This window comes from Pinus tabuliformis, chromosome 9 (genome assembly GCF_031772625.1).
Source record: "Pinus tabuliformis cultivar Carrire ecotype Pingquan chromosome 9, CPIR1, whole genome shotgun sequence".
In the NCBI taxonomy this organism is placed as follows: domain Eukaryota; kingdom Viridiplantae; phylum Streptophyta; class Pinopsida; order Pinales; family Pinaceae; genus Pinus; species Pinus tabuliformis.
The window spans coordinates 362,297,593-362,310,828 of record NC_142307.1 but is presented as its reverse complement, the minus strand read 5'-3'; the positions used below and the strand labels follow the sequence as shown (position 1 = coordinate 362,310,828).

The following is a 13,236-nucleotide window of genomic DNA, read 5'->3' as shown; positions in this document are numbered from 1 at the left end:
TGTTAGAAGTAGTTATATCTCAAGAAGATCCAGCATTAGCCTATCATTCCAGTGCCAATAGCAGCATATGCATTTGAGAGGAGAGATGGAAGAGCCGGTTGTTCGAGCGATCTCAACACATTTCACCGCTCCACCGGAAATTCCCTCTACCCCTACCAAAGCACAATTGTGGCATTCTTTCTTACTAAGAGAAGTGTGCATAATGCTCTTCATATTGAAAATGCAGTTGTCACAACATAGGACATGAAGTTCGTTGTGGTTGTTGTTAAAGTTTGGCACCCAGTCAAAATCATGTTCACTGAACAATCATGATGAAATGGTTAATTAAATTTTTTATTAGATTAAAAATAAAAGATAAAAGTAAAAAAGTAATAAATAAATTTAAATTAAACAAAAAGAAACCATGTGGAACCAAGTGGGTCTTGCATGTAGTAGCCCCTTCTAGATCTTCGGCCTTCAGCTCCAACATCAGCCAAGTGGTTGCCCCTTCTAGATCTTCGGACTTCGGCTCCAAGATGAGACTCTTCATCTGGCTCGGATCCTGCTTATGAAATGGATCTACATATCCGCCAAGCTTTTGTTGTCCGCAAACACATAGATCTCCTCTTATGAAATGGATCCTCCCTATCCGCAAAGATTTTGTTGTCCACAAACACCACCAATGCACAACGTTTGTTGTCTGCATTCACCTGTATTGTCTGCATTCACTTGTATTGAGCAAGCAACATCGATTACAGTTTTCTGGTGGTGATCTGAAAGGAAGTAACATTCATTGGTCCGGTAAGTGAGGGAAAATCCTCTGGACACCCAAAGAAAACTAAAATGATCTCTTTATAGTATTGAAGCAAAGCACAAAAAGCTGATGACAAAGAGGAATAAATAATGTGAATGCTCCCGAAAATTCCCATAACACAATGAAATATTGCAATAGGGATTTGACCTGGAAACCTATTTATCATGATTGAAGGTATGAGCCGAAATACTCTTAAATTTGAATCTTTGTTTGCAGAGGTTGAAGAAATGAGGGTTTTTTATAGAGGTCGATGTAGAGAATGTGTTGTTACAAATGTTGATGCGGAAAAATGATAAATCCATGGTTTCTAGAGGGGTCAAAATGCTAGAGAGTGAGAGCTTAGGTGGTGGAGAAATGAAGCTGTCGGAGGCCAAGCTTATGGAGAATAATAAAGGTGGGGTTGATATGCCTAGTTTGCAATCATCTTGTTCAGGCACCGATGACGACGACGAAAATATACCATTAGGGAAAATTTTGATCCGGAAACAGAAAGATTTTCAAAATATGGACAACATTGACGATAATACTCCTTTAAAGAACATTATTGATTAAGAAGATTTTCAGCATAAATCACATTTAGAAAAACTTTGTCGACACGTTTCGAACCAACTAGTGTGGTTCGTCGTCAGGAAAAGTTGAGTTGTCAAATCAAGGTTGCCAATTATATAGGGAGAGCAGATCCTCCAAACGGCTAGGTTAACTGGGTTGACCATCAACGGTTATCTAAAATGGCTAGATTAAACATAAAATTAAAAAATTAATAAGTCAAAAGTAATAGACTAAATAACTACTTGTAATGTATAAGTTATTCAATTTAATCATGTATTAATATATTTTACTTAGGTTAATAAATTATTTAGTCTAACTCATTTATAATTTATTTAATCAAATACGTAAAAAGGGGTTTTTATATAATAGAATGTTATATTATTATATTTTAATTATTAGATTAAGTTACCTAATTCTAGTTTATTTAATCAATTGAATTGTTAGGCTTATGTTTAATTTAGCCATTTTAGATAGCCATTGATGGTCAACCCAGTCAACCTAGCCGTTTGGAGGATCTGCTCTCCCTATATAATTGGCAGCCTTGATCTGACTCCTCAACTTGTCCTGACGATGAACCACACTAGTTGGTTCGAAACGCATCGACAAAGGTTTTATAAATGTGATTTATGCCGAAAATCTTCTTAATATATGTTATGGATCACAGAAGCCTCAATTCAACATTATTGATGTCAAAAAGGGCATGATTTTGAAGAAAAGTATTACTCTAAAGGAGGGAAAGAGTAGAGACAAAGCTATTCAGGATAGTGGCTATGATGTTAACATAACCTCGAAATTTCGTGAGGAGACATGGTCTGGGCAAAGGTGAAATCTCATCCCTGGTGGCCGGGTCAGGTGTACAATCCAGCATTTTCCTCGGCCATGGCACAAAGTAAAAGAAAATTGATGCATATGACATCAACTTTTGATGGATTGACATATGCATCAACCGAATCTATTACGGATCGATAATTTGTTGCTTAATGCTGGGTAAAATGGTGAGCAGCAAGAAAAGCATTTCTTGGATCAGAGCTCGATCTCTCTATGAATGTTGTTGACAATATCTAAGATGGACAACAACGATATTTATCTTCTTGAAGAATTCATATAACATAATTCTTCACTATACAATAAACCAAGTACGTTTGTTTTTTACCTTATTATTTCTCTAATGGTAGTTGCCTTCCATTCCTTTCCTGTTGTGAGTTAGAGTCACCACTTGGACCAGTGTTTATGTGTTCTATTATGCTACCTTTCCATACAGATCAATGAAGGAAAATGGAAGGCAGGGTATATGAACATCTTCCATTTCTTGACCCCTCATCATTCTCAATAAATCCTTCTTGTTCTAACAAGATGCAGGTAAGGTATCAAGGCAGTGGCTGAAAGACCCTGCACTATACCTGAGAACTCCATTGTTGAAAGACTGTAGTGTGAGCAATACTGTCCCATTGTTCAATTTTCTGCAAGAGATGAGACTACATGCAGCGGCCATTTGGTCCAGCAGCATGTGTTGTGCAACTCCATGTAGTCTAGGTCTAGCCAGCGACATGTGCTGCCAGGGAGATGTGTTGTGGCGCACTGATTATCAAACACAAACATGTGTTGTGGCATGAGAGAGACATGTGTTGTGGTGTGATGGTTATCAGAGATATGTTATATGTACAAGTATGTTCTTCAGAGATATGTTATATGTACAAGTATGTTCTTCATCAGTTGCCATTTAATGTCTTGGACTAATGCCAACATTAATTTAAGTAGCATTTACGAGCAGTTTGAAAATGTGAAACAAATAAAAAATAATCTATGCTTTTGCCTCCCCGCCTCGGGAAGAGGCTAAATAAGATAGTAAATTAATATGTGCTTAAAAACTTTGATTATACCTAATCTACCGAACAGACAAACAACTCACACAATTGTGGCATTCTTTCTTACTAAGAGAAGTGTGCATAATGCCCTTCATATTGAAAATGCAGTTGTCACAACATAGGACATGAAGTTCGTTGTGGTTGTTGTTAAAGTCCGGCGCCCAGTCAAAATCGTGTTCACTGAACAATCATGGTGAAATGGTTAATTAAATTTTTTATTAAATTAAAAATAAAAACTTTGATTAAAAATAAAAGATAAAAGTAATAAAGTAATAAATAAAGTTAAATTAAACCAAAAAAAACCATGTGGAACCAAGTGGGTCTTGCATGCAGCAGCCCCTTCTAGATCTTCAGCCTTCAGCTCCAACATCAGCCAAGTGGTTGCCCCTTCTAGATCTTCGGACTTCGACTCCAAGATGAGACTCTTCATCTGCCTCGAATCCTACTTATGAAATGGATCTACATATCTGCCAAGATTTTGTTGTTCACAAACACATAGATCTCCTCTTATGAAATGGATCCTCCCTATCCGCAAAGATTTTGTTGTCCGCAAACACCACCAATGCACAACTTTTGTTGTCTGCATTCACCTGTATTGTCTACATTCACTTGTATTGAGCAAGCAACACCGATTACAGTTTTCTGGTGGTGATCTGAAAGGAAGTAATGTTCATTGGTCCGGTAAGCGAGGGAAAATCCTCTGGACACCCAAAGAAAACTAAAATGATCTCTTTATAGTATTGAAGAAAAGCACAAAAAGCTGATGACAAAGAGGAATAAATAATGTGAATGCTCCCGAAAATTCCCATAATGCAATGAAATATTGCAATAGGGATTCGACCTGGAAACCTATTTATCATGATTGAAGGTATGAGCCAAAATACTCTTAAATTTGAATCTTTGTTTGCAGAGGTTGAAGAAATGAGGGTTTTCTGTAGAGGTTGATGCAGAGAATGTGTCGTTACAAATGTTGATGTGGAAAAATGATAAATCTAGGGTTTCTGGAGGGGTCAAAATGCTTGAGAGCGAGAGCTTGGGTGGTGGAGAAATGAAGCTGCCGGAGGCCAAGCTTATGGAGAATAATAAAGGCGGGGTCGATATGCCTAGTTTGCAATCATCTTGTTTAGGCACCGATGACGATGAGGACAATATACCAATAGGGAAAATTTTGATCTGGAAATAGAAAGATTTTCAAAATATGGACAACATTGACGATAATACTCCTTTAAAGAACATTATTTCTGTCAAAGAGGGCAAGATTTTGAAGAAACATATTGCTCTGAAGGAGGGAAAGAGTAGAGACAAAGCTATTCAGGACAATGGCTATGATGTTAACATAACCTCGAAATTTCATGAGGAGACATGGTCTGGGAAAAGGTGAAATCTCATCCTTGGTGGCCAGGTCAGGTGTACAATCCAGCATTTGCCTTGGCCATGGCACAAAGTAAAAGAAAATCGACGCATATGACATCAACTTTTGATGGATCGACATATGCATCAACCGAATCTACTGCGGCTGGATAAGCTGTTGCTTAATGCTGGGTAAAATGGTGAGCAACAAGAAAAGTGTTTCCTGGATCAGAGCCTGATCTCTCTATGAATGTTGCTGACTCTATCTGAGAGGGACGACAAAGATATTTATCTTCTTGAAGAATTCAGATACTATAATTCTTCATGATACGATAAACCAAGTAAGTTTGTTTTTTACCTTATTATTTCACTAATGGTAGTTGCCTTCCATTCCTTTCTTGTTGTGAGTTGGAGTCACCACTTGGACCAGTGTTTATGCGTTCTGTTATGCTGCCTTTCCATCATTATACAGATCAATGAAGGAAAATGGAAGGCAAGGTTTATGGACATCTGCCATTTCTCGACCCCTCATCATTCTCAATAAATCCTTCTTGTTCTAACAAGATGCAAGTAAGGTATCAAGGTGGTGGTTGAAAGACCCTGCACTATACCTGAGAACTCCATTGTCGAAAGACTGTAGCATGAGCAATACTGTCCCATTGTTCAATTTTCTGCAAGAGATGAGACTACATGCAGCCGCTATGTGGTCGAGCAGCATGTGCTGTGCAACTCCATGTAGTCTAGGTCTAGCCAGCGACATGTGCTGCCAGGTCTAGCTAGCGACATGTGTTATGGCATGCTAGTTATCAAAGAGAGACATGTGTTGTGATGTAAAAGAGACATGTGTTGTGGCGTGCTGATTATCAGAGATATGTTATATGTACAAGTATGTTCTTCAGAGATATGTTATATGTACAAGCATATTCTTCATCAATTTCCATTTAATGTGTTGGACTAATTCCAGCATTAATTTAAGTAGCATATACGAGCACTTTGAAAATGTGAAACAAATAAAACATAATCTACACTTTTTCCTCCCCGCCTTGGGAAGAGGCTAAATAAGATAGTAAATTAATATGTGCTTAAAAACTTTGATTATACCTGATCTGCCAAAAAGACAAACAACTCAATTAATACTAACATCAACCATATCGATTACTATAGTCCCAACCAAGCCTACAGCAAGGACCAATATTAGTCAATGCCTTGCTAAACGTTTAGTCGACGATCGTGAAACATGCTGTAGGTCGCGATGTGAAAAATTTGGAATTTGTGTTGATTGAATGAAATTTTTTCAGAATATGTTAAAATAATTTAAATATAATTTTGTAATGAAGGGGTTTTAATGAATTTAGAGAGAGCATACTTTATGGTATTGCTTAAATGTCGTACAATTTAATTTAAAATAATGGATAAGTTTTCTATTTAGTTTATCTTTCGAAGGTATTCAAATTGCAATATTGAAATGTTTACATGGAAATAAATGTGAATATAAATTTTTAATAGATTTTTTTTATAATAGTAATTCTAAAATTTATATAAATAAAATATTTTGAAATTATTAATTTAAATTATAAAAATTGATGGCTAATTTTTTTTTTAAGTTTTGTAAAATTATATTTTTCATCATTTCTAGTAAATCACCTTAATCAAATTGAATTAGTCACTTCATATCAAGGAGTACTTTAACAGAGCACGCGATCACCATCGTGAACAAAAATTAACTATTAAACTTTATAAAAATGTATAAATTTTTCTTTCTTTTTTCATATATGTATGTATGTATGTATGGATTTTTTTTTTTCATATACATATATATATTATACTTACAAAAAATTATTAAAAACAAGAAATCAAAAGTTATTAAAATTGAAATTTGTTATCATTAAATTTTCACAAATGGCAAAATTTTGAAATGTATTATAATGTTTTTTTTTGTCAAGTTCTCTGTGTTCTTCCAAGCTTGACCGAGGGGCATCTAAGCCACCAAAGTCCCCTGGGCCGCACAAGCCATAAGATGACTAGCTTTTAACATGTCTCCTCCCCTCGCATGGGGCAACACCTTCCGTGAGGTTTGATTCTTGGTTGCCTTGCTAACGATGCCATCCTCAACCAGTGGTACTAGTTGAAAAAATATATTATAATGATTATCTAAAATAATCAAATACATTTTATATATAACATACAAATCCAACATTAACACTTATATTTATTTTTATTAAAATTCTTTTAAAAACCTAAAAATTATAATTTTTTTTTTAACATATATTTCAATTTCTATTTTTTTAAATTCTTCTAATATATTTATTTTTTTAAATAAATTTGTATTTCAAGCTCTTTCCATATTCTTTTAACCATTTTTATTTAAAATTTTTGGTATTTTATAAAATAATATTTAAAAAAACTCATTAATTATTCCGTAAGAATAATTGTATTTATTATTAGAAACTGAAGACGATGACTCTTAAACTTCAAATGAAATTCTTTATGAATTTTAAATATAATATATATCACCTACAGATAAGCATAATATTTGGTATTTGATGCTGGTAGTGTTAACTCATTACTTCAATTTTTTATGAATATATATTAGGACATCTTTATTGTCTATATTCATATAAATATGGATTAGTATTATATTTATAAATATGGATTTTTTTATTCTTAAAGTTTATTAAAAATATTTTTAAAATAGTTAATTGGTTTAAAAAAATTCTTTTTATCTAAAACTTAATTTGAACCAATTCTCAAGTATATTTTAAAAATAAAATTTTATTAAAAAAATTGTATCGTTTTGATAATAGTTTTTCAAGTCCTATGCAATCGTTGAAACAAAAATTTAGGGAAAATGATTTTATATTAATAATAATATCTTCAAATATTTCACAAATAAAAACTAATTTTTTATTGAAGGTTAATTAAAAAATTAATTACATAAAACTTTTTGGATTGCAACGTAATAAAAAAAGAAAATGATATATCATCTGTAAAAGAACGTTTAACATCATCGTTACTCTTTCTGGGACATGGATTTTTTTATAATTTCCTCAAGATCAGGAATGGGTCCCACGTTCATCGTCACTCGTCTGAGTTGGAATGTGACCTGCGCAGGCACACTCAATGACAGCTGGACTCCCCAGATCCGTTAGACCGGCGCGGTTGTGACAAGAAATAGATGACGGGGATATAAATAATAATATTAAATTATATATTCAACGGATAGTTCCGGTCCACGACGGTGGCGGTCAAGGCGGTGTACATGTATATAAATGTAATATTTCCTAAATTTTATTTTTCTCAAACAAGTATACGTTAATGTTACACTTAAATGTGAAATGTCGTTTCAACTTTTTCGAACAAATCCGCGTCATATTACAAATGAGTGTCATATCTAAATATGTAATTGTTTGTCCCTCCATTTCTGGAATCTATTTTCTAACTATTACTGGAAAAAAATTGAGATGTTGGTCCATAGGAGAATTGCTTTTTTGGGTAATGTCCACCCATCTATCAATCCTATTCCGCAATCTACTTGAAGGGTGTACTTGGCTTCAAATTACTTTTGTCCCTTAACAAGAATGTATATTTTTCCCGAATTTTTAATTTTATTTTGCGAGTTAAATGTCATTGACTTCAAATTACTTTTGAATTTTAATTATTTTTCTTCTTTTGTATTTTAGAGAAATCAGTATTTTTTAATTGTTTATTTTCTTTTTTTTAATATAATTATTTTTATTGAAGTCAAAAAAGTATATTTTTTTAAATAAATTAATTGTTGATTTCTTTGAAAACATGGAAATTGTAATCAAAACAGTGTGAGTTACCACTATGCTCTACTTGATAATTCGCATATGTTTTATGCAAACTATTTCAAGTTAAAGATTGTTCTCAAATGCGGAGGGATAAGGTCAATTAGGCGAAAATTTGGAAAACCATTAAGCTCTATTTATGTTGTTATCATATGTTGCAACTTTCCCTCATTAATAGTTCAAGAGGGTGCGAGTACGAAGAGACCTGGGAAAATTTGCCAAACTATTATTTTTTATTTTTGTTTTTATAATTGTGTGATAAAATTTATATTATAGGTTTTTGTCATTTTATAAAATACTAAATATTGAAAATTTTTAAATAGATTTATGTTTGAAATTATTGTTGTTTTTTAACTAAGAAGAAAGAGTAAACAAATTATTTATGGTGTTGTTAGTCAATATTTGCTTAAGGTTTATACATAGAGAACCATATAAAATCGAGCTAAAGTTTGCTAAAATCTATTAGGTTCAGTGTCAACATATTGATCTAAAATGGATAACTATATAATTTCTCATCTATCTTGGTACTTTCTCAGTGTAAAAATTCGTGGAATTAGTTTAATGACCCATTTCAGAGGAGGTCCTAGTTTTGAGATTTGGGGTTTGGAAACATCCACGCTCATTTTGAGGCATTAAATCAAAACTTTTGAGGTCAAAATTTTTGTGGGTTTAGAGGTTAGCCCCTCCACATTGTTCTACATAAAAGAATCATTCCTACAGTGTGAAAATCACCTCAATCAAAGTTCATATGCAAAAGTTATGCCTCTTGTAACTAAATCTATGTTATTGACCACCATGGTATAAAGTGGATGCCACATCAACCCCCATTACGTGTTAGGCCAGTCACATGTGGACTATCGTGAAGATTCTAGAGCTTCCAAAACCTTAACACTATTTGAGGGTTGCGGCATGCAAAAGCCCTAACTTAACCCTCAGTGGCTATCAAACTATGTTAAACATTGGGCTATTAGAAAGAGAAGAGGTTCCATTGCTTTAGTATTGTTATTGTTCTTTGGTTGAATAGAGCATCTACAGGTGGAATATGGAGCATTCATTTTGCTGGTCACTTAATATTAAGTTATATATAAAGTTAAAATTAATTTTATAAATTTGGTGTCACATTATTGTTAAAAAAAAATTGATATTTCAAGTTAAAAAAAATTGCAATTCCCTACTTAATCTTATCATGCAAATTTTATTAGTGTTTAAATTACTTGAAAATATTGACTTATAATTATCAAGAAATATTGGTAGATACCTACATTTGTGAAACTGTAAATTTATTTACTGATATAAATTTTGTTATTGTTATAATTCAATTCCCAACTTGTCTTCTCAAAATTAACTTTGGGATAGGATATGGCCTCCTTCCATTCATTCCAAATTAAATATCCATATCCCAAAATGTCTTCTCAAAATCTACCTGGGAGAAGATATGGTCTTCTCGAATTAATTTCCAAGTTAAATATCCATATCTTATCCCCAAAATATCTTCTCAAAATCTACTTGGAAGAAGATATGATCTTCTCCAATTAATTTCCAAATTAAATATCCATATCTTATCCCCAAAATGTCTTCTCAAATTTGCCTGGGAGAAGATATGGTAAGAAAAGTCAAGGATACTAAATGAAAGGATGAGGGGGTAGTCATGACATTAATGATAGGTGGTTGAGGTGGATGGGAGGAAGAGGCATAAAAGGGGAAGGATGATGAAAGGAGAGGGGGGGATCCTTGGTCTTGGTTTTGGTTTTGGTTTTGTTTTAGAGGATTTTGATTCTGAAGGAGGGATGTGGAGAAAGAGGAGGGAGATCAAATTTGGATCTTGAGAGTGTTTGTTAAACTTGGACACACTACATCTAGTTGGACTTGGGCTCGGAGGGCTAGGGAACTTGTGGAGGTTCCCTGGGTTAGGAAATACTTCCTAGTTGGCTGGGAGGAAAATTCAGTCGGGTAGTCAAGAGGAGCATCCTAACAGAATCAGGAACTCAGGAGCATCTCAACTAAGCTATTGGAACAGGTATTCCTCTGTTTATTGATTACTTATGTAAATGGTTACAATGAAATTCTTACTTATTTAATTTGTGGTAAACAAATTTTAATGGTATATTGTCATCAAATAAATGTTTAGATAGAAATAAGTTATTTCCCATCTTATTGTGTTTAAAATTAGAGAAATTTAGTTTTTAGTTAGAGGACCCTAGGAGGGAGCCTCACATATGATATCAGGGCCATGTTTAAACTCGTTAGGACCTTATGGGGTTTGCATATGTTTTGGTTGTCCATATGACTGTAATCAATCATTAAATTTTGAATTCAATTGCACAATAGAAAATAGTATAGTGGATTGTGCAAACATTACTGCACCAGAGTTCTCAAATTGTGGAAATATATAAAATTATACTGCCCTAATATTTCCTGCTATTTTCAAAAATATATACAAACGTCTTACACTATATTAAGTGCCCTTGGGTATTCCAGAAAATGAGAATTTATGTGATATATAATATCTACAGTCATAACTGTCATTTAGTCCATTATTAAAGTATTATGCGTAACCTAAACCCGACACATCCTAAGAAGATCCCATAGTGGGGTCGGTGGTCTGTTCAACGCGTCATGTAGGTCAAAGTTTGTATCTGGTACATACCCTACTATCTTCATCTGTTCAGCCAGTTTCTCCAATGTTGCATAAATTTCCTCTGTTTGAGCATGTGATCTATCATCAGCACCTTGGAGACCGCATCCACAACAATGGTTGTGCTAATTATAAAAATAGGTACTCCTCCTCAATTCCATAGACTCATAAGTACAAAATCTCATACAAACAACTGTCATACTTTGCCCTTTCTAATATCTCAACTCCACAGCAGGAACAAATTGGTCCTCAGACATATTCGAACCAATGCACTGTGCAAAGAGCCCAGAGCTGATTCTTCATCGAAGAGGGATGAATATCCCAAATTGAATCCAACCCTGAGCATCCAATTTCCTATTTGGATTGAATTGTTATGGAGGGTGTCTCCAGCAATTTGGGGGATGAGATTACCGAACCAACATAGTCTCAAACAACAATAGAAGTTGTGCCCGATACTACTAAAGGCCAGTTCATTTCCGTTCTCCTCCTTGATGCCTTCATTGCCCTCTCTTTGCTCACAACTAGGGTGGTCTACCTTGAAGTTACAAACTTTTCAGAGAAACGTGAGAGAGAAAAAGAAATTAGAGGAGGAGGAAGCTAAGAGAAAGAAGGAGAAAAATCCCACGTGGATTAAATTAGCCAAGTCTGGGCCCATAGGTTTTGGACAAAGGCCAGAAGAAGAGGATGATTAAGTAACATTACAACAGGTGATTTCTGGGCTTCAGTGAATTGTATTTAAGCCCTTTGCACATGTTGGTAAACAATCCAGATCCAAAGGCTTGCACAACCTGTATATTATATAACACTCTGCTGTTTTTTTTTTCCTTTATGGATTTCAATCAATTTCCCTATTCATTGTCAGCATCAAGCTTAAACGGAGAAATATTCGTCTCAGACAACAACAATTTTTTTGGTACTTATCATTTCTCCCCTGGCTAATTGTCACTATTACTATTGCATTCTCTAAAACATACATTAGCAGGAAAGCAATGGTGGCTTTTGAAGTACTGCATGCACCAAAAGCATTTAGTACTCTAGTAAGCCAATTCAAAAGCCTAGCTTTTGGGTGCAAGTCCCTGAGATAATGTTTTAGGCACGTCGGTTCTAACATTGCTTAGGGATGCATGCGTGTTTTGTGAGCCCCTTTGTTTGTGATTTTTATCTTTGTGATGCCTTTAAATACAAGCTTTACTTAGTTAGCATAAATCCACTGTAATCCTAAATCTATTAATCTCCCAGATTGACCAAGGTTAGAAATGATTGAGATAGCATCTTAGAATTTTTTTTAAATCAAATTGATACTTAATAGATTTAGGTGAAGATGGACCTCTCAGCACAATTACACGACATATCACTAGTTCAAGATTTAATTCCACATTAATATGACCTATGCTATAACTTGTATTCAAACTCTATACAACATAGCCCTAGGAATAAATAGGCTAAGACAACAACTTTTCTTAACCACTTTCCATGTTTCTTGTTGGATTTGAAATTTTCAGCTCGGGATCAATCTTCTACATTTGGGCGACATATCATGGATAATTTTGTTGCTTAAGTGGCCACTGTGGAAGGAAATTTAATTATTCAGTGTTGGAAGTTTCAATCTCTTAATATCTTCAAATCTTTCTTCTTTAGCCTTTACAAGATCATGAATGAACAACTACTCTTTAAAAATTGTATCTATATTTATAGGTATTCCTACATGCCTACCATATTAATCATTTTCCTTTCAAATACAACCATTAATTGTATTTTTTTATTAAGAAGCTAGAAACAAGGCTTCTGTTTAGTTTTTGTTCCCATGAATGAGAGATGGTGCTTTTCCCATCTATCTTGGGGAGTTAGAAGCTAGAACTAGAATATTGTGTCGTGGTTGGAACAGTTCTATGGTACGAGATTCTGCATAAGGAGTTTTAATTTCCAGTTAAATAGCCAACAAGGAAAAAAAACATAGCATGTCCCTATTGCTATTTAAATATAAAGAACTTTGAGATCTGAAATATTGCTCTTGTGACAAACTCCTGGTCCAAAAGCTTTTTGCTTTGCCATTTTTCCTAGCTGCAGAATTTTGACATTTCTTGTTAGACACATAGTCAGGGCATGCTTCCCAAGTCATTGAGAAAATGAGGGCACATAATAAGGACAGAGTTAAGATTAAGCACTAGCAACGAGTTTCATGGACTCAAAATGGTAAACAAAAGATCAGTGACCAGTACAAAGTTTAAAGAGAAA

At 34.1% G+C, this 13,236-nt stretch overlaps 1 pseudogene; it reads left to right on the top strand.

Moving 5' to 3' along the window:
* Positions 1-11,117: 11,117 nt before the first annotated feature.
* Positions 11,118-11,693, top strand: LOC149148711 (uncharacterized; annotated as a pseudogene).
* The last annotated feature ends 1,543 nt before the right edge of the window (positions 11,694-13,236 follow it).